This window comes from Mustelus asterias, chromosome 26 (genome assembly GCF_964213995.1).
Source record: "Mustelus asterias chromosome 26, sMusAst1.hap1.1, whole genome shotgun sequence".
NCBI lineage: Eukaryota > Metazoa > Chordata > Chondrichthyes > Carcharhiniformes > Triakidae > Mustelus > Mustelus asterias.
Window position 1 is genome coordinate 36339121 of NC_135826.1, and position 22138 is coordinate 36361258.

General features: G+C 48.0%; 1 protein-coding gene across 1 annotated transcript in view; it reads right to left on the reverse strand.

Annotated features, from left to right (window-relative positions):
• The window catches only part of kank3 (KN motif and ankyrin repeat domains 3), a 110309-nt gene extending 91238 nt beyond the window's left edge, over positions 1-19071 (reverse strand). The window contains exon 1 of the mRNA XM_078198433.1: positions 18978-19071. The gene's annotated coding sequence lies outside the window, so the exon portion shown is untranslated. The remainder of the gene's footprint in view (positions 1-18977) is intronic.
• Positions 19072-22138: the final 3067 nt, after the last annotated feature.

Genomic DNA, 22138 nt, shown 5'->3' on the forward strand with positions numbered 1-22138 from the left:
TAAGAGCAGAGAGCTTACACTGGAACTATCCAAACGCCAGTGAGTACTGTGTTCAGTTCTGGTCATCAAATTATGGAAAGGACATGGGCACACACCGAGATATAGAACATATAAAAACTACAGCTCAAACAGGCCCTTCGGCCCACAAGTTGCGCCGAACACATCCCTACCTTCGAGACCTACCTATAACCCTCCATCCTATTAAGCTCCATCTACTCATCCAGGAGTCTCTTAAAAGACCCTATTGAGTTTGCCTCCACCACCACTGATGGCAGCCGATTCCACTCGCCCACCACCCTGTGTGTGAAAAACTTACCCCTAACATCTCCCCTGTACCTACCCCCCAGCACCTTAAACCTGTGTCCTCTCGTAGCAGACATTTCCACCCTGGGAAAAAGCCTCTGAGAGTCCACCCAATCTATGCCTCTCAACATCTTATATACCTCTATTAGGTCTCCTCTCATCCTTCGTCTCTCCAAGGAGAAAAGACCGAGCTCCCTCAGCCTATCCTCATAAGGCATGCCACTCAATCCAGGCAACATCCTTGTAAATCTCCTCTGCACCCTTTCAATCTTTTCCACATCCTTCCTATAGTGAGGCGACCAGAACTGAGCACAGTATTCCAAGTGGGGTCTGACGAGGGTCTTATATAGCTGCATCATTATCCCCAGACTCCGAAACTCAATCCCTCGATTGCTAAAGGCCAGCACACCATACGCCTTCTTAACCACCTCCTCCACCTGCGGGGCCGATTTTAGAGTCCTATGGACCCGGACCCCAAGGTCCATCTGATCCTCCACAGTACTAAGAGTCTTTCCCTTTATATTGTACTCCTTCATCCCATTTGTCCTACCAAAATGGACCACGACGCATTTATCTGGGTTGAAGTCCATCTGCCACTTCTCCACCCAGTCTTGCATCCTATCTATGTCCCTCTGTAACTTCTGACATCCCTCCAGACTATCCACAACCCCACCAACCTTCGTGTCATCGGCAAACTTACCAACCCATCCCTCCGCTTCCTCATCCAGGTCATTTATGAAAATGACAAACAGCAAGGGTCCCAGAACAGATCCCTGGGGCACACCACTGGTGACCGACCTCCATTTAGAAAAAGGCCCATCTATACCCACTCTCTGCCTCCTTTGGGCAAGCCAGTTCTGGATCCACCGAGCAGCAGCCCCTTGGATCCCATGCCCTCTCACTTTTTCTAGAAGCCTTGCATGGGGGACCTTATCGAATGCCTTGCTAAAATCCATATAAACCACATCTACCCCCTTCCCTTCGTCAATGTGTTGTGTCACAATTTCGAAGAACTCCACCAGGCTCGTAAGGCACGATCTGCCCTTGACAAAGCCATGCTGAGTATTCTTGAGCATACTAAACCTCTCTAAATGCTCATATATCCTGTCCCTCAGGATCTTCTCCATCAGTTTACCAACCACTGAGGTTGGACTCACCAGTCGGTAATTACCTGGGCTATCCCTATTCCCCTTCTTGAAAATAGGAACCACATCCGCAATCCTCCGGCACCTCTCCCATCTCCATCGACGACGCAAAGATCATCGCCAGAGGCTCTGCAATCTCTTCCCTCGCCTCCCACAGTAACCTGGGGTACATCCCATCCGGACCCGGCGACTTATCTATCTTGATGCCATTCAAAGATTCCAGCACAACCTCTTTCTTAAAGTCCATTTATGAGGATGTTGCCAAGAATGGAGGATGTTAGCTCCGAAGATCGTTTAAAACTGAGGAAGTGGAGGGGTATTTGAACTGAGGCGTACAAAATGATGAAAGGCCAAGATTGAGCACACAGGATGGATCTATGTCCTAACAATCAAGAGGCAGAGATGTAAATTACTCGGCAGAAGAATTGAAGGGGAGTTGAGAAGAAGCTTATTCCACACAAAGGGTGGTTTTAGTCTGGATCTCACTGTGTTAAAGCTGGTGGAGGAGGGGGAGGAGGGTGGGTGAGGGGCAAGGGTGTCGAGGCAGAAACCCTCACCACATTTGGAAAAGTGTCTGGATGTGTACTCGAAGTGTCATAGCCTACAGGGCAATGGTGGAAGAGCTGGCCAGCAGGAGGAGGCTGGCTGGCTCTTTTCCATTCAGTACAAACACAATAGGCTGAATTGTTTCTATGATTGTTCATTTTTTCCCAACACAGTTTTCCTCCCTCATGCTAATTGACCTGTTGTAGCTGGGCTGGATCCAAGTAGGAAAGGGACATGTCCACTCACTGGATGTTAGTGCCATATACATGATCAAAAATATATTCCATAGTTAAATCTGCACAAACTGCAAAGATTCACAAATTATGCACAATTTCAACCTTATCGCACGGGGGCGGAGGGTTTGTTGTCAGCTATTGTGGGGCGACACGGTGGCAAAGTGGTTAGTACTGCTGCCTCACAGCACCAGGGACTCGGGTTCGATTCCTGGCTTTGGTTCACTGTCTGCGTAGAGTCTGCACGTTCTCCCCGTCACTACGTGGGTTTCCTCCAGGTACTCAGATTTCCTCCCACAGTCCAAAAGACGTGCTGGTTAGATGCATTGGCCGTGCTAAATTCTCCCTCAGTGTACCCGAACAGGCGCCGGAGTGTGGCGACTTGGGGATTTTCACAGTAACTTCATTGCAGTGTTAATGTAAGCCTATTTGTGGCACTAATAAATAAACTTAAAGCTTAGAGGGTGCATCATACAGAATAGAAGCAACTGCACAACAAAAGACAACTTCACACTCTGCGAAAGTAAAACATTGGAAAAGTGTGCCACGGAGATCAGGACGGTCCAAGATTCCATGCAGAGCTGGCTGGACTGACAGCAGGATTCAAGAATTGGCTTCAATGCTCCTTGGGAGGGGAGGGTAAAGGAGCCGGGAGGGGTTCCTATTTCAGATCACTAACCAGACATGCCGACTGGACAGAATGCTAGTGCCAACATTCATAGGGTGTAGGCATCTCTGGCTGGGCCAACATTTATTACCCATTCCTAATTGCCCTTCAATTGAGTGGCTTGCTACACCATTTCAGAGGGTATTTAAGAGTCAAACACATTGCTGTGGATCTGTTGAACTTGTCTACATAGAATCCCTACAGTGCCATTTGGCCCATCCAGTCTGCCCCGTGTCTCCGGAAGAGCATCTTATCCAGGCCCACCCTGCCTCCCACCCCCATCCTATCTCCATAACCCCACACATTTACCATGGCTAACCCACCTAAAGTACACATCTTTGGACACTAAGGGGCAACTTAGCATGGCCAATCCTCCTAACCTGTACATCTTTGGAGGTGGGAGGAAATCTGAGCATCTGGAGGAAAGCCACACAGACACTGGGAGAACGTGCAAATTCCACACAGTCACCTAAGGCCAGAATCGAACCTGGGTCCCTGGTGCTCTGAGGCAGCAGTGCTAACTATTGTGCCACCGTGCCGTTCTCTGGAGTCACGTGAGCCAAACCAGGTAAGGGTAACCGATTCTCTTCCCTAAAAGGATATTAGTGAACCAGATGCGTTTTTACAACAATCGATAATGGCTTCATGGTCATCACTAGATTTATAATTCCAGTTTTCATTGGATTCAAATTTCATCATCTGCCATGGTGGGATTCGAAACTGGGTCCCCCCGGGTGTCTGGGTTACTATTCCAGTGACAACACCAATATGCCACCACCTCTGTGGAGAGGTGGGTTCAAGATCAGGCTTGGCTGTGATAGTCGAATGTTTCAATGCCCCGCAGTATGAAATTGACTAGTGCTCACAGGTCACTTGGACAAGGCAGTGACGAGAGCCCAGAATCAGCATCAACTTCATCATCAAAATGGACAGAGACTTTGAAGGGACAAAATCTGGTTCAACATTCACAGACAGAAACTGGAAACACGGATTAGCAGCTAGAGCAGTAATATCCTGCTTCTGAAGATTTAAATGATGTGTCACCATTTCTTGTAGTTTAACATACAGTGTAGGTAAACTATTTCACTGAAATCAGTTTAACAGCAAGCTCTCTTTCATCGAATCGTGGAACCATACAATGCAGAAGAGGTCCTTTGGCCCATCGAGTCTGCACCAGCACACGAGAAATACCTGAAGTCCCACCTAACCACATCTGCCAGCACTTGGCCCACAGCCCCGAATGTTATAATGTGCCAAATGCTCATCCAGACATTTTATAAAAGGATGTGAGGCAACCCGCCTCTACCACCCTCCCAGGCAGCGCTTTCCAGACCATCACCACCTTCTGGGTAAAAATGTTTTTCCTCACATCCCCCCCACTAAACCTCCTGCCCCACACCTTGAACCTATGTCCCCTTGTGACTGACCCTGTAAATATGTGAGGTTACGGGGATAGGGCCTGGGTGGGATTATGGTCGGTGCAGGTTCGATGGGCCGAATGGCCTCCTGATTCTAAGGTTGCTAAAACCTCCCTGTTCAATTGCTCCAATGGTGATTTTAAAAATGTGGCTAAAAGAATGCTGCCTGTGCACATGGTACTGGGCAGAAGTGTCCACAACGTGTCCATCCTTCACCCCCTGTACACAATCAAACTACTCTCTCAGCTGCAGAGAAGTCCCTTTGATAACGAGCTGCAGCTTTTCCCAGTCACAGGGTCACAGAGTGCAATTGTTTTCAGTTCCGCCCTCTAAAGGAAACATCTGGGATTAAAACAATGCAACAGCTCTCACACATCCTTCTGTCAGTCACTTTGCAAAGTTCCCACGGACAAAAGGCTGGAAATGATATGCCAAACTAACCTTCAATTTTTCCAGTTGCTTATTTGAAGGACAAAGCTTTCCACTGCCAAGTGGATTTTGTTTAAAATTGAGAATTACTTTTAAATCTCTCTCCCTCTCACACATGGGATTGATTTAACGCTGACCCACTGGCGGGTTTGAAAGGGGGGGGGGGGGGGTGTGGTGAACCATCGTTGGTTCACCACTGGGGTTGTTATTGTGTTACTGTTGGGCTAGGGTGTTGTTGTTATGGGGGTTGTACTAGGTTGTTGGGATAGGGTGTTTACCTGTCCTAAGTGTTATCATGGCACACTCCAGTGGGGTCCCGCCTCCGGTGGCAGGGTATAAGACCCCCTGCTCCGGCAGGACCCCTTCAGTCTGAACGGGTGAATTTGTGTTAGTAGTTTCATTGTTAATGTATTAAAGCCTTCAGTACTAAAGCCTTGTTTCCGGGTGCTCATTGAGGTGCATCAATTTAATACATTAACTGAGAATATGGAGCAGATCCTAAAACCGGATCGTCTGACACTGGACCCACGTGCGGTCGGTGCAGCTAACACGTTCGAACATTGGTGGAAGTGCTTCGAGGACTACCTGGCAGCCTCGGTAGCTATCACTACGGACAGTGATAGACTCCAGGTCCTCCACGCAAGGGTAAGCGACACGATTTACCTAGCCATTCGTGCAGCTTCCACTTACCAGGGTGCCGTCGAGCTCCTAAAGAATAGGTACATTACGCCACCCAACGAGATTCACGCTCGTTATCTCCTCGCTACACGACGTCGGCAGTCGGGCGAGACCATAGAAGACTACGCCAATGAACTCCTGCAGCTTGCCAGGGCTTGTGACTGTAAGGACGTCTCCGCCGAGCAGTACATGCACGACCTCGCCCGAGACGCGTTCGTAGCAGGGGTAGGGTCCTCGTATATCAGACTTAAATTACTAGAAAAGGGGAAACTCAACTTGACCCAGGCAATGGGGATGGCCGTGAGGTTGGAGGCGGCGTCGAAGAGCTTGGCGCTGTACCCCGAGGACCACGTGCAGTCAACGTGGTTGGAGCAAGCTCTGCTCCCTCCTCGCCCCGCGAACCCGCGCTCCCAGATCGATTCGACGACGGCGGCAGCTCCAGGGGGCCAGCGATGCTATTTTTGCGGTGGGGCTAAGCATCCACGGCAGCAGTGTCCGGCAAGAACGGCAATCTGCAGCCAGTGCGGTAAAAAAGGCCACTACAGCAAAGTCTGCAGGTCCAAACCTAAAAACGGCAGTGCAGCTTGTAACCCTCCAGAACGGAGACCATCTCCTTCGGCGCTGCAGTACCCACGAGGTCCGACCACGTGCGACCTCAGGACGGCGCCATCGTGGCAAACAGAGGAGGAGGAAGACCACCAGGAGTCGCTGCGCTTGGCGCCCTCGCCCATGTGCGATTCATGGGGGCGGCCATCATGGTCCACGACGACTAGGAGCGACCAGCAGGGGTCCTCAGCATCCACATCGGCAGCATGCAGTGACGCCCAGGGGCCAACGGTGGCGTCGATCTCTCTGGATCAGACCAGGCATTTCAGACTGGAACATTCTATGATGGAGGTCCTTCCAAATGCGCTCCATTCTATCCGCTCCCTCCTGTGTACGGCAACCAATGCTACTCCCCACGAGAGGATGTTCTCATTCCCTCGGAAGTCGTCCTCGGGGACCTCATTGCCAGCCTGGTTGACGTACCCAGGACCCGTCCTTCTGCGGCGCCATGTGAGGGCTCGCAAGTCCGACCCCTTGGTCGAACCGGTCCAACTCCTCCACGCCAACCCTCAGTATGCCTATGTGGCATATCCTGACGGGCGAGAGGACACTGTCTCCATTAGAGACCTGGCGCCCGCAGGGGACGTAGCAACTCCTGTCGCTCCTATTCCCCCAGTCACAGATCCACTACTCCTCATTACTTCCCCAGACGTGGCGCGGTCAGCACCGGGACCAGTGCATAACACTTTTACTCCCATGTACAGCTTGCCTGAGACTCGGAGATCGGCGCCACCATCATCACCACCACCACCAAACGTTCCAGGATCCCCTGCACCATCGCCTCATCAGGGCCGGCCGGCCCGGGAGTCTTTGAGGGGACAGCCAGATGTTGCTTTGAGAGAGCCACCGCAAGCACCTGCTCCGGTTTCGCAACCGGTGTTGAGAAGATCGCAGCGTCGGTGTGGTCCTCCAGACCGTCTGGACTTGTGAATCCTGTTATTTTTTTTGTCATTGTCTGTTTTCATCCACCCCGCCACCTTTGGTTCCTAAAGGAGGGGTGAATGTGGTGAACCATCGTTGGTTCACCACTGGGGTTGTTATTGTGTTACTGTTGGGCTAGGGTGTTGTTGTTATGGGGGTTGTACTAGGTTGTTGGGATAGGGTGTTTACCTGTCCTAAGTGTTATCATGGCACACTCCAGTGGGGTCCCGCCTCCGGTGGCAGGGTATAAGACCCCCTGCTCCGGCAGGACCCCTTCAGTCTGAACGGGTGAATTTGTGTTAGTAGTTTCATTGTTAATGTATTAAAGCCTTCAGTACTAAAGCCTTGTTTCCGGGTGCTCATTGAGGTGCATCAGGGGGGAGCACGTTAAATGCAGCAGCAGCCATGCCCACTGACTACCCATCCGCCCCTGCCCCACTCACTGAGTCAACAGTCAGCCATTTACAGGCAGTTAATGCCCACTTGAGGGGCACATTCCTGCCATCGTCGGGATTTAACCAGCATTGAGAGAGGCCTATGCCAAGTGGCCAAGTTTCCCTTGCCTGGGCTGCTGGTGGCAGGGTGGAGGTCCCTCCTTAACTCTGGGGGGCCTCCCAACCCCAAGATGTAACACCATCACCACCCTCCCCCTTTAACTACCCACTCCACCCACAAGTGCTCCTCTTGCTATGGCCTTAAGCCCCATCACCTCATCAGATTCTGCCAGCCTGCCCAAACTCACTGACCGGGTTTTCGATCCAGTGCCCCTCGCTTCCTCTCAGCCTAGCTGTAGTACCAGCAGTGGCCACCACTCTCGGTGGTGCTGCTGCTACTGGAGAGATGCAGGCCTCTGATTGGGAAGCAGGGATTCCTATATGCGAGGGCCAAAATACCTGCCTCAACCAAATTATGGCTGTAGCAAGGCGGGCTCCCCCTTAGGGGAGGAGGGATCATAGAACCCTACAGTACAGAAGGAGGCCATTCAACCCATCAAGTCCATACCGACCACATTCCCACCCAAGCCCTATTCCTGTAACCCCATACATTTACCCTGCTAATCTCCCTGACACTAGTGTCAATTTAGCACGGCCAATCCACCAAACCTACACATCTTTGGAGCATGGGAGGAAACCGGAGCATCCGTAGGAAACCCACACAGACATGGAGAGAAAGTGCAAATTCCACACTGACAGTGACGGAGGCCAGAATTGAACCCGGGTCCCTGGCGCTGTGAGGCAGCAGTGCTAACCACTGTGCCACAGGGAGGTGGGAGCACTGTTGAATCCAGTCCATGAAGATAAATTCATTAATTACTGGCAGAAAGGGGTCAAATCAAAATACAGAAAAACAATTCAACTCACCTTCACTCATCCTTACAAAATATCCTGCAGACACTCACCTGAGGCCGGAATCGAACCTGGTCCTTGGAGTTGTGAGACAGCTGTGCTAACCACAGTGCCACCCAGTTGTGTGAGGTAGGACTTCTATTAATACCCCTAAATCTGATTGTACTCAAACACCTAATTTAGTGCCATGGTGCCCATTTTAATTCTTAAATGCGGCACAACTTTTCCAAAATGCACCAATAATATTATTTTTTCCACTCAATTATTGTTGCCATGCTAGATTTATATCCATTGTTCGAGTCAATTGGTTGAAGAGTGAGAATCATAAACATTTTCTAATGTACCTGAAGGTTTATTTTGAACCATGCAATGTTGATCGGCACTGGTCCAAATTTTTTTAGAGCCATTAGTGGTTTTCTTTATAGTGCCCTCTCAACGCCTAACAGTCATAGATAATCTACAAAATAAGGTGTGGGAGCATTTTCATAAGATCATAAGATATAGGAGCAGAATTAATCAGTCTATCAATTTTCATCAAGGATAAAGGAGTAAAATTGCAGAATCTCAATGGGGATCAGTGCTGGGCCAGTTATTTATAATACATATTAATAACTTGGATGAGGGAAGTGAATGTACTATTGCCAAGTTTGCAGATGACACAAAATAGGTGCAAGCTGCATGGTGCAACTGTTAATACAAGGTTGGTGTTAAATAAACCACACAATATCGCATACCATAGTTTCCCAGTACATTGTTCCAGGCTGATCCTACTATCAAAAGCTCCCCAGCCGAGTACAATATCTCAGAGTGCGAGTAGCAAGGTTTACAATACTGAGCGTGCGGTACATGCTCAGCAGATGGAGAGTCGTAGACTTGATGGACTGAATGGCCTCCTTCTGCACTGTAATGATTCTATGGAACCTTCTCTGGATTACCTCCAATGACAATATATCTTTCCTTAGGTAAGGGGGCCAAAACTGTTCACAGTATTCCAGGTGTGGTCCAACTAGTGCCTTTAATAGTTTTAACAAAACTTCCCTATTTTTATACTCCATTTCCTTTGAAATAAAGGATAACATTCCATTTGCTTTCCCGATTACCTGAACTTGCATATTAGTTCTTTATGATTTATGCACAAGATCTGACAAATCCCTCTGTGCTGCAGCATTCTGCAGTCTTTCTCCATTTAAATAATATTCAGCTCCTTTATTCTTCCTACCAAAGTGCATAACCTTATTCTCAAACTGTGCCCCCTAGTTTGAGCTTTGTGCATAATATTTTCCAACATTGCATTCCATCTGCCAAGTTTTGCCCACTCACTTCACCTTTCTGTCAATATCCTTCTGTCGACTCTCTGTGTCCATAGAATAGAATCTTCCCACCTATTTTGTGTCATCTGCAAACTTGGCAATAGTACATTCACTTCCCTCATCCAAGTTATTAATATGTATTATAAATAACTGGCCCAGCACTGATCCCCATGACACTCCACTAATTGCAGGTTGCCATCCTGAAAATGCCCCTCTGATCCAGCTCTCTGTCTTCCATCAGTTAGCCAATCCTCTATCAGCCATACTATCCCCAACATCATGAGCTCTTAACTTATTAAGTATCCTTTTGTGTATATTACATCTACTGGTTCCCCTTTATCTGTCCTGCTGATTATCACCTCAATGGATTCTAATAAATTTGTCAGGCAATATTTCCCCTTCATGAAGCCATGATGACTCTGCTTGATTGTGTTATGTATTTCTATGTGATTCGCTCGCAGGTGTAAGAATCTTTGAAGAGGAAGCTCTCCAACCTTAGTGAGGTTTAACCATCACTACTAGTAATCTTTGAGCTACAGTCACTGCTAAGCTTGAGAGAGCCAAACCCCATCATCAATCCCTCATTGCTCTTGACGGGAGACCTTCATGAACCCTGTAGGGGATACTGTATGCATTTCTCCCCTTACTCCGTAAGTCTAGTCATTCTAGCTATGTTTTACGGTGATTTACGGTGGGCAGCACGCTGGCACAGTTGTTAGCACTGTTGTCTCACAGCACCAGGGACTCAGGTTCGATTCCGGCCTTGGGTCACTGTCTGTGTGGAGTTTGCACATTCTCCCCGTGTCTGCGTGGGTTTCCTCCAGGTACTCTGGTTTCCTCCCACAGTCCAAAGATGTGTGGGTTAGGTGGATTGGCCTTGCTAAATTGCCCCTTAGTGTCAGGGGGATTAACAGGGTAAATAGGTGGGGTTACAGGGTCTGGGTGGGATTGTTGTCAGTGCAGGCTCGATGGGCTGAATGGCCTCCTTCTGCACTGTAGAGAATCTGTGATCTACGATTACCTGAGGTATTAGGGTATTCGGCAGACTAGGGGTTAAGATGGGACTGGAGAATAAAATACCGCCTACAGTATGCTGTAGAGAGTCACATGGTGGTGGACTGCGTGTAGTGGAGTTTGGAAAGAGCCAATCTGGAGACAGCATCCTGTGGTCAGGTGACCCATTTCCTCCAGCATCAGTACAGAAATATTGATACTTTTCCATGAGCACGGATAAAAACTCGGAATGTGGAAGCCAAGTTTAAACCTAGCCGGACTCTGCAATTTACAAACTGCAGAGCTGGAATAGACACTAGTCATGCAGCCAGGCCTTGGACAATCAACTTCCCATCGAAACCAGAAAGGTCTGGAACTGCCTGGCCAGGTGCTAACAGCCACATTGTTTCAGAATGAGCCATTGTTCACAGCTCCAGTGAACCTGCTTTGTTAGAAAAACGCTACGCAGACTTGGTGGCCCCCCCAGTTCAGCAGGAGGCCAGAGGCATAGTGTAACAGGGGCAGCACTTGACAATTGAAGGTTCAAAACCATGGTTCTGTGACTTCCAAATATGGAAAGTAGTCACCTCATTGGGACTTCCTGCCCTCGCCTGATGCTTGGATTAGGCAGACCATAGAATCTTCGGGAAGGGTATAAAGAGGGGGATAACAGGGGCAACCTGGAGACCCAGCTCTATCTATTTTTGCACCTTCTTCAACAGCGTCTCCAGAAAGCACTTTCAACTGGCAGCTGATCAGCATCTCCAGCTCCTTGTACCTCGTGGTGAACATCATCAGACTGACCACACCCAGCAGACCACCCCAGTGAGAAGACCCGAACCAGCCGTGGATGAGAGGGGAACCCCAAATCGACAACTGCAGATCCTGAGAGATCAGCCAGCAATCAAAGACCAAGGAACAGTCTGTCCCAGCCTTATGGAATGGATATTACCAGTCAGTTCAAATATAGTGATAGGGGCCTGTAAATAGGGTGTAGCGAATCCTCGGAAGCACGTGTCGGAAATAGATAGCTAGTGTAGATTTGAGACTGTTTACTTAGAGATTCAAGACTGTTTACTGAAGAGCCCTGTGAAGAATTGATAGAGTTTAATTAAAGTACAACAGTAGAGTTTGATAAATATTGCTTTTTCTTGACAAAATGTTCAACAAAGTTATGTTGGACTTTCACCTGACTCTTGTCTCCTTTACCTATCTCACTGCGTCACATGCCGGAGTTAAAAAGGAGTTACTGAAAACTGGCCAAGGTTAGTCATGGTACATCTACCTACCTTTCACTTTACAACAATCTGTGCAGATCTGTACCTTGGAGATCTATATAGTTATAGGTTACCAATGAACAGTTTATGTTCAAACATACAAGCCTCCAAATTTCTTAATAAGACACCAAAACAGCCTGACAATATTAGCCATGTCCAGCTATCCCTTCATTCGGAGGTGCTCCTCTTTTCCCAGGGAATTAGGAATTATTCCACCAATAGATCATGCCACAGAACCTTTACCAGTATATGATTGTAGCATGGACACCGACAGAGAGAAGATGTTTGACAAGTGGCTAGACGGTGAACTCCATACATGGGACGGTTAAATATGCACACACACAGTCTCTGCCTTATCCAGCGAAATAATCGTAGCCGGGTATTTCCTGCTCCGAATAATTTTCTTCCTATTCCCAATAAATCTCTTAACAAGTTTTAAAAGTGGCAATTTTTCTACTTCCAATAGAAAACCTGATCCCAATCAGAATTTTTGAATTAGTATTGTGATCATTTAATGGCAACTGCAGGAAAATAAGTTGAAATTTGTGCCAATTAGAGATTGCAGAGACCGATAGCTGTTTCACCCAATAGTCAATATAGCAGTCAGCTCACAATAGTTCACAACCGTTCCATTCTTCGAGCTGCTGCGCTGTCTCTGGCGATATAGCCTGGCTGTCTACACAGAGTCCTGCATTTGTGTCTCTCTCACAAGTCACCACTGTGGGCCTGATGAAGGCGACTATTGATTCTCTGCCACTTTGGGAACTTTCACTGTTAAAAATCTGGCATCCTCTCTAATTGCCCCATTGTTGCTGCCTTGTTAGCCTCAGATTAAAGTTCACATTCCCAAATGTTACATCTTGTAACAGCTGCAGTGAGTCGCCCACAACATTCCCAACAACAAGAAAAAAGCAGCAGAAAACTACATTAGGGAGAAATTTCTCAAGGAAGGATTCAATCACAGAGTGAGGCCAAACACCATAGGTTCCATCATGCAGAAGGAATGCTTTAACTAGGCAAATCGAGCAGGACTCGAGTGTCAGCATCGCCCCCTCACTACTTTTTAATGCTTCTTTCACTCACTGACCTACTGTGCATTTCCAGCATTGTCTCTTTGTGGGAGCAAGCCACCGCAACAGGTCTCAGCTAACTAAACAAGTGAGGGACCAGTCTTGTCCTTTGTCCAGTAATGCTTTCACCAGCTATCCAAAGTCTACTCTCTCAAGAGAGCTTTGGTAAAAGCAAGACTTGGCATAAATGCTTGATAGGGCGCTACTGGGACTCACCCGTTGATGAAGCATTAACAACAGGAAAAATGGTTAGCAAAGCTTTTCTCCATTTCTATGAAAGTTGTTACACGAGTGTGATAAAAGCATGGCGAATATCTCCCAGTCAAATATATCAGCTCCGCTTCAGAAGTGTCTGAGGCTAATGACGCTCTTGCCGAGTGCAAATCTTGCTTTGTCAGGTATAGTAACTGGAATATCTTTCTTCCCAACTTTTACAGCAGTGACCACAATAAAATGTTATATCCTGCCGGACTCAGACTGTCAAAAGGTCTATGACAGAGCCAAGCTAGGGACTGAGGGACAGGGCCTGGGACTGAGGGACATGGTGAGCCAGGGAATGAGGGGAGGGGGACGGGACCTTGGGACCTCGTGACACGGGGGACCAGGAGAGATGCTGAGCAGGGAATGAAGGACAATTAGGGCTGACGCATGGACGGAGTAACAGGGCCTGGGATGGAGGGACAGGGCCAAGTTAGGGGCTGAAGACCTGCAGTTGAGGGACAAGATCGAGCCAGGGACTGAAGGACAGGACCAAGCGCGAACTGAATTTTATTTGCAATGATTTAAAAAGTCAGTCGCTTGCCCCGACTCCCAATTCTGCAAGTCACTATTTTTCACTCTAAAAGCCAAGAAGACCTAATAGAGTAAAATACTGGCAGTGTCTCAGCAGTTGTTATGAACACGTTGTCCTGCCAAGAGGCCTGGGAGTGTGTAGCCAAAGGGTGCGGTGTCCGACGCTCTTTCCCCTGACAGAAGCAGGAAGGAAAGTTGTTCTTTCTGAAGTGTATATGAACACTGCCATGTTGCTGTGCACATCTGCAACCCGGAGTGGAAACAGCCCATGTCCCCTGCACATTGAGAAAACAGGAGGCTGCTGTTTATTCCACCAGTGCATCAGCGGCCCGAATTCCAGTCACAGCTACAGCCGACCTTGCCTCCCCCTCACTCAGGGAGCTGGCTGCAGCACCGAGTGGAGCTGTCGGGGCAGTGGTTGGCATGGAGATTCCTCCTTCCGCCAGCTCATGTTATAGAGCAGGTACAGGCTGGGCACACAGAGCCACCTGCACCCGTTCACCTCTGCACCCAGCCAGTCCAAAGCCAAGCAGGCGTGGACTGGGAGAGTAATAAAGAGACAAAAACAAAAGGGAATAAAGCAGACTCTCTCAACAATTCATCAGACATTAGATCTCACACCCCTGTGTAACTGCAAACTGTCAAAGTAACATTTCGACACCAGCTCATTGTGATCGAGTGAGGCTGGAGTGGGTGGAAGTGCATATTAACCACTCCCGTATCCCCCAGGGTATCTTTCCTATCTTTCCCCCATCTTTCTGCTGACACTAACGTTTCTTCACTCCATTCAGCCTGGAGGAGATAATGTCATATCCCGCCATTCTTAAAGTGGCGCTGCACAGTCTCCCAGGGACACTGTGCTGGTTTAAAGGGACTGTACTGCCCATATGGGGCAGACTCATGACTTCATTTGTCCCAGCTGACGATTAAGTTACACCCAACCAGTTTCACAAGAAAGCTCAAACAGTCTCTATAAACAATTAGTTACATTTATATAGCGCCTTGAACATAGAAAACATTCCGAACAGAGAAATGGATTAAAAGGTCTAAATAAGCAGACATGGTGGGAGAGGTGACTGAAAGCTTGGTGGGTTCTCGAGAGCAGCTGAAGGCTCCGTCACCAACGGTGGGGTGGGGCTCAAGAGGCAGGGTCAGAGGACCGGCGGGACATCAGGTGGAGGGGTTCACAGAGATAGGGTGGGTAAGGCCACGTTGGGGGGGGGGTTGGATCCTTAGATGATGGAGATCATAGAACTATAGAAACCCTACAGTGCAGAAAGAGGCCATTCAGCCCATCGAGTCTGCACCAACCACAATCCCACCTAGGCCCTACCCCCATAACCCTACATATTTTACCCGCTAATCCCTCTAACCTACACATCTCAGGACACTAAGGGGCAATTTTTAGCATGGCCAATCAACCTAACCCGCACATCTTTGGACTGTTGGAGGAAACCCGAGTACCCGGAGGAAACCCACACAGACACAAGGAGAATGTGCAAACTCCACACAGACAGTGACCCACAGCTCCAGGGACCTGGAATCGAACCCAGGTCCCTGGAGCTGTGAAGCAGCAGTGCTAACCACTGTGCTACCGTGCCACCCCAAACGCCAAGGACAGCACCGAGAGAACGTGGGCAATGGAGCCCTGACTGAAATCGAGGTTATGAAAGGAGGAGGCTAACAAGGAACTTGTGGAGATCGGGTTGTATCAGTTCCAGCAGAGGGAGAGCTTGAGCTCTGGGTCATGGCGGAGGTTGGGGGTCTAGGCGACGCTAGTTTAATTAATAAAAGAGATGCTGTGCTGGTTTAAAGGCTGTACTGCTCAGAAGGAAATGTATATTTCAGGTATGTAGAGAGACAAGAGAAGTTGGTGTGCTGCTCCTTGGAGTAGAGATGTGATTTAATAGAGATATTCAAAATTATGAGGTGTTGGACCGTAAGACCATAAGACATAGGAGCATAATTAGGCCACTTGGCCCATCGAGTCTGCTCCGCTATTCAATCATGGCTGATATTTTTCTCATCCCCATTCTCCTGCCTTTTGATAGAGTGAATAAGGAGTAACTATTTCCATTGGCAGATGGTTCAAACTGAGCCAAGGATCGAGGGTACAGCCAGGTTTTACACAGCGAGTTATGATGTTCAGGAACGCAAGGTTTGAAAGGAGGGTGAAGCAGATTCAATCGCAATATTCAAACAGGAATTGGGTAGGGGAGAAAACTGCAGTCCCCCTAGGGCAACAATGGGATTTTCAGACTAACTGGCCAACTCTTTCACAAAGAACGAGCAAGAGCATAAGGGGCTGAATGACTTCCCGATGCCCCATATCTTTGTGATTCTACGCAGCTCATTGAATGGGACACAGAGGGCAAACTAAAACCGTTCAAACAAACCATTGTAAACATTTCAACCAGTTAGATTGCGGGCTCAGTTCATCCAATCACAGGGCAAGTCTTTGACTTCAACTCCACTTCCCTTGGTATGGAACAGATAACAAGGCCAGAAGCCACCTCTGACCCTCTGTGTCCAGTGGCACAGCAGAGGAACAAAAACTGTTCATTGGAGTTCTGTTCAACAAGTTCCAGTTTCACTACTGGACAAACTCTCACTGTGGTTGGCTCCCCCTGCACATTTTCCCTCAGTGTTTCATGTTTGACTTCAATAAATTGCTCTATTCATTCCACAGAAGTCTGTTCTGTGCTGCTGCATTGTGCATCAGGCTCAGGGGTCACCCACTATGCCGAATGTGTAGGCCTCTTGTGTTTCTCCTCAAACCTCATTGCTGCTTTCTGATATTCGCAAACCTCAGTGAAGGGCTAGCGTGCACCAACTCTTTCTTCTTGCCCTCTGCTCCACCATATTCATTGTCATCGACACCATACTGAGGCCAAAACAAGGTCAGGGACACAAGGTGAAGAAGCCACTAATCGATGGCAGCCCTGTGTTTTCCAAGCCTGTTGATTGTACGGGGAACTTTAGAGGGAGGAACTTGTTGTGGCCCAGGGAAGGAATTAACTTGTAAGAACCTTATACAGCAGAGTGGCTAGTACTGCTGCCTCACAGTGCCAGGGGCCCGGGTTTGATTCCCGGCTTGGGTCACTCTCTGTGCGAAGTTTGCACATTCTCCCCGTGTCTACGTGGGTTTCCTCCAGGTGCTCCAGTTTCCTCCCACAGTTGGAAAGATGCACTGGTTAGGTGTATTGGCTATGCTAAATTCTCCCTCAGTGTACCCGAACAGGTGCCGGAGTGTGGCGACTCGGGGATTTCACAATAACTTCATTGCAGTGTTAATGTAAGCCTACTTGTGAATAATAAATAAACATTTATAAACATACAAATTAGGAACAAGAGTGGGCCATTCGGCCCCTCAAGCCTGCTCTGCCATTCAATAAGATCATGGCTAATCAGACTGTGAACTCAACTCCACATTCTGCCTACCCCCGATACTCCTTGACTCCCAGGTCAAGAATCTATTTACCTCTGCCTCCACAGCTCTCTGGGGAAGAGAATTCCAAAGATTCATAACCCTGAGAGAAAACAATTCTTCTCATCTCCATCTTAAATGGGAGACCCTTTATTTTTAAACTGTGTTCTCTTGTTCTAGTCCCCTCCACAAGGGGGTAAAAGTTCTCTCAACATCTACCCTGTCAAGTCCCCTCAGGATTTATTATGTGTCAATATCACCTTAATTCTTCTGATACTCCAGTGGATATAGGACCAATCTGTCCAACCTTTCCTCATCCCAGGTATCAGTCAAGTGAACCTCCTCCGAATTGCTTCTAATGCATTTATATCCTTTCTTAAATAAGGAGAGCAAAATTGTACACAGTACTCCAGATGAGTTCTCAATAATACCCTGAACAACTGTAGCAAAACATGCCTCCTTTTAGATTCCATTCCCCTTGCAATACACAGTATTCCATTTACCTTGCTACCACTTGCTGTATCTGCATATCTGATCGGGACAACATGGATCATTCTCTGTCCCTCAGGAGTTCTGCAATCTCTCTCTATTTAAATAATATTCTATTCTTCATGCAAAGTGGACAAGTTCACATTTTCCCACAGTATACTTTGACAAATATTTGCCCAATCACTTAACCCATCTTGTCACTTTGCAGACTCCTTGGGGTGAATTTTCCCATTCCGCCTGCCACAGGAATTGGAGCGGATGAGGGGCAGACCATGGAAAGGTCCATTGTCCTCTGGCGGGATTTTTCGGTTTCATGGAGAGTGTGGCCAGAAAATCCCACCCCTTATTTCCTCTACACAACTTACCTTCCCACCAAACTTTGTATCATCAGCAAACATCTCAACCATTCAGTCCCATCATCCAAGTCATTGATATAGCTTGTTAATAGATGAGGCCTCATCACTGATCCCTGTGACCCTCCACTCATCACATCTTGCCAACCTGAAAAAGACCCATTTATCCCCACTCTGCTTCCACTTAGCTAATCAATCCTCTGTGTTAAATACGTTATCTCCAACACCGTGTAGTATCCTTATTTGAACCCGGTAAGTTATCATGGAGGACAACTGTGTCAAGAGTGGTTTAGTCAAGTAGAAAGGTAAATGCTAATGCATGCACACTTAAAAGAAAAGCTGATGTCAGTGTGACAATGGAAGCTTCTTCAGCAATCCCATAACATACAGAACAGCACATCTACAGTGATTCTAAAGTACACTCAGGAAGATACACACCGGGGTTCCAGTTTACACTACCTCACCAACACACACACACCGGGGTTCCAGTTTACACTACCTCACCAACACACACACACACCGGGGTTCCAATTTACAACGCTCATAAGCTGCAGGTGTGTGTCTATATTTACATCTCGGTTATTTTGCATTTTGTTCTGGGATTTTGCACATTTTTTTTCATTTCCGGAATTTTACATATCTAGAGTTTGTATCAATTTAAAGAGGAGCCTTATTCCATACAATAAACCCGTGTACTGTTTCAACACTCCACCTTTCCACTCCTCTGTCTGTGATTTACTGAAACATGCGTAAGTTTAAAACTGGGACACCGCAGTGTCAGACAGTTTCCCATTTCCTTTCGCCCCCCAAGCTCGCTGAGTGGTCTTTTGATTGATAGAGTGGTGTCTTTGCAGCCAGCTCCCAGCGACAGTAAAGGTTCAGAAATGCCTCGCACTGCTTTACCCAAACACTTACAAGCCTCCTGTTGCCTAACCTGCTTCTTCTACTGATAGAATTACCGATGCTGCACTTACCTTAATCGGTGGACTTCAGCGTTCCTGGAACTCCCAGCAGCTGAGGGTGTGAGTGACTTGAGAAGTTGCAGCTTCAGAACAGATGTCTCGGGAGGGAGGAGCCCGAGTGCGAACTCCTGGAGAATTACAACGCCCGGATACGTCAGTTTGTTGATCTGTGTAACATGTGGCTGAAATCCCATTGCACTGCTATCGGTTTCTAATTTAACTACATCACTATTGTTGTAAATTGTCATTTCAGGAAGCTCTCTTTATTCCGTTCATTGCAAACCGGTAGACACAATACCTCCCAACCCGCCCCACCAGACCAGGATAAATCACCCGGCAGAATAAGCCTGCTCTGCTGGTCAACTTGAGCTCTTGACTCAGCCCCTGAGCCCACCACTGTCAAAGGCCAGCTCCTTAACCCTGGCTTTGGCCAGTGTTGAATGACATTGGTCCTCTGATGAATGGGGAGGTTTGCCTGTGGTTTGCTGCAAAATGCAGTGGGAACACCACCAACTGGAAGTTCCCCCCCCAAGTCACTCACCTCGCTGACTTGGAAATATATCGCCGTTCCTTCACTGTCGCTGGGTCAAAATCCTGGAACTCCCTCCCTAACAGCATTGTGGGTGTACCACAGGGACTGCAGTGGTTCAAGAAAGCAGCATACCATCACCACCAAGGTGTGTTTACCAAGCTGATTCCGGGGATGGCGGGACTGAGGAGAGATTGACTAGGTTACAAAGAACAAAGAAAATTACAGCACAGGAACAGGTCTTTCGGCCCTCCAAGCCTGCACCGACCATGCTGCCCGACCGAACTAAAGCCCCCTACCCTTCTGAGGACCATATCCCTCTATTCCCATCCTATTCATGTATTTGTCCAGACGCCCCTTAAAAGTCACTATTGTATCTGCTTCCACTACCTCCCCCGGCAGCGGGTTCCAGGCACCCACCACCCTCTGTGTAAAAGACTTGCCTCGTACATCTCCTTTAAACCTTGCCCCTCGCACATTAAACCTGTACCCCCGAGTAATTGACTCTTCCACCCTGGGAAAAAGCTTCTGATTATCCACTCTGTCCATGCCCATCATAATCTTGTAGACTTCTATCAGGTCGCCCCTCAACCTCAGTCGTTCCAGTGAGAACAAACCAAGTTTCTCCAACCTCTCCTCAGTGCCCTCCATGCCAGGCAACATCCTGATAAGGATCATTTTCGCTGGAGTTCAGACGCATGACAGGGGATCTCATAGAGACTTATAAAATTCTTTTGTTTTTATATGTTTATTGAAAATGTTTTTATATTTTACGTAGCAAACAGACACAGATACAGATCCACACAGCGAGTACATTCCAACGTGACTGGACACAGGGCTCCCCGTGGCCAGGCGACAAGCCCCTGGTACCCCCAGCCCCCACCCCACCCAAGTCCCGTCTAATTACACCGGTAATGATGGTAATAATATAAAAACAAATAGGCAGAGGCACGCCGCTGGAGAACCAACTGAGTGCCCAAACAGCCCAGGCTATAAACTAGCGAGCGGAGAAAAGAGAGAGAGACAGTGAAGGAGAGAGAAGAAAGAGAGTGAGAGGGAGTGAGTGTCTTTAAGATAGATATAAATAGGTTCTTGATTAATAAGGGGATCGGGGCTTATGGGGAAAAGGCAGGAGAATGGGGATGAAAAAAGTATCAGCCATGATTGAATGGCGGAGCAGACTTGATGGGCCGAGTGGCCTAATTCTGCTCCTATGTCTTATGGTCTTATAGTGAAAAAAGAAAAGTCCTCACACCTTGGCAGGGTGGGCGGGTGAACTCAGGTAAAGGGCCACCAATCGGGGGAGGGGGGTTTATATGGGAGCATCCGGGGTCCTGGGGCCATTGGGTATCTACTTGCCCGGCTCCAACTGCAGCGTCCCAACATACGCTATAAATGGTTGCCAGGTCTTATAGAACCTAGCAGTGGACCCATGTAGCGGCACCTCATTTTCTCCAGCTTAATGATATCCACCACCTCCTTCACCCACTGAGAGTGTGTTGGGCGTGCACCTGATTTCCACCTAAACAGGATTAGTCGTCTTGCCAGGAGTGTAATGAAAGCTACAAAATCCACTTGGAATTTCGGCAGCGGCAGATTTAAAGGCACGACACCAAACAGGGCAGCCTGGGGGGATGCACTTATGTCCCGATCTAGCATTGCCGCAATCATCTCAAATATCCATATCCAGTAGTTATACAGTGATGGGTAAGCCCAGAACATATGTAAGAGGGTAGCGGGAGCTTCCCGGCACCGTTCACAAATGGGGCTTGTGCCTGGGTACATTCTAGAGAGTCTAACCCAAGTTAGATATGCTCCGTGAAGGAGTTTACACTGTATCACACGCAGCTTGGCACAAATTGAGGAGGAGTGTACTCGATGCAGCCCCATGTCCCAATCCTCCTCCGAGAACTCCTCCCCCAGATCATGTTCCCATAAAGATTTAACCATTGATAGAGAGTTTTGTTGGGACAGAATTTGAGAATAAAGAACAGAAATGATACCACGCACAGTAATAGAAGGCACTAAGAAGATGTCAATGGAGGTACGAGGTGGGAGCGTCGGAAATTGGGGGTCAGCCCGACACACAAAGTCTCGAATTTGCAAATATTTGCTGACGACACCACCGTGATGGGTCGGATCTCAAACAATGACGAGACAGAGTACAGGAATGAGATAGAGAATCTGGTGAACTGGTGCGGCAACAATAATCTCTCCCTCAATGTCAACAAAATGAAGGAGATTGTCATTGACTTCAGGATGAATAAAGGAGAACACGCCCCTGTCTACAACAACGGGGACAAAGTAGAAAGGGTCAAGAGCTTCAAGTTTTTAGTGTCCAGATCACCAACAACTTGTCCTTAGATAGGATGGACGTAGGGAAGTTGTTTCCATTAGCAGGGGAGACTAGGACGCGGGGGCACAGCCTTAGAATAAAAGGGTGTCACTTTAGAACAGAGATGAGGAGAAATTTCTTCAGCCAGAGGGTGGTAGGTCTGTGGAATTCATTGCCACAGAGGGCTGTGGAGGCCGAGACGTTGAGCGTCTTCAAGACGGAAATTGATAAATTCTTGATTTCTCGAGGAATTAAGGGCTATGGGGAGAGAGCGGGTAAATGGAGTTGAAATCAACCATGATTGAATGG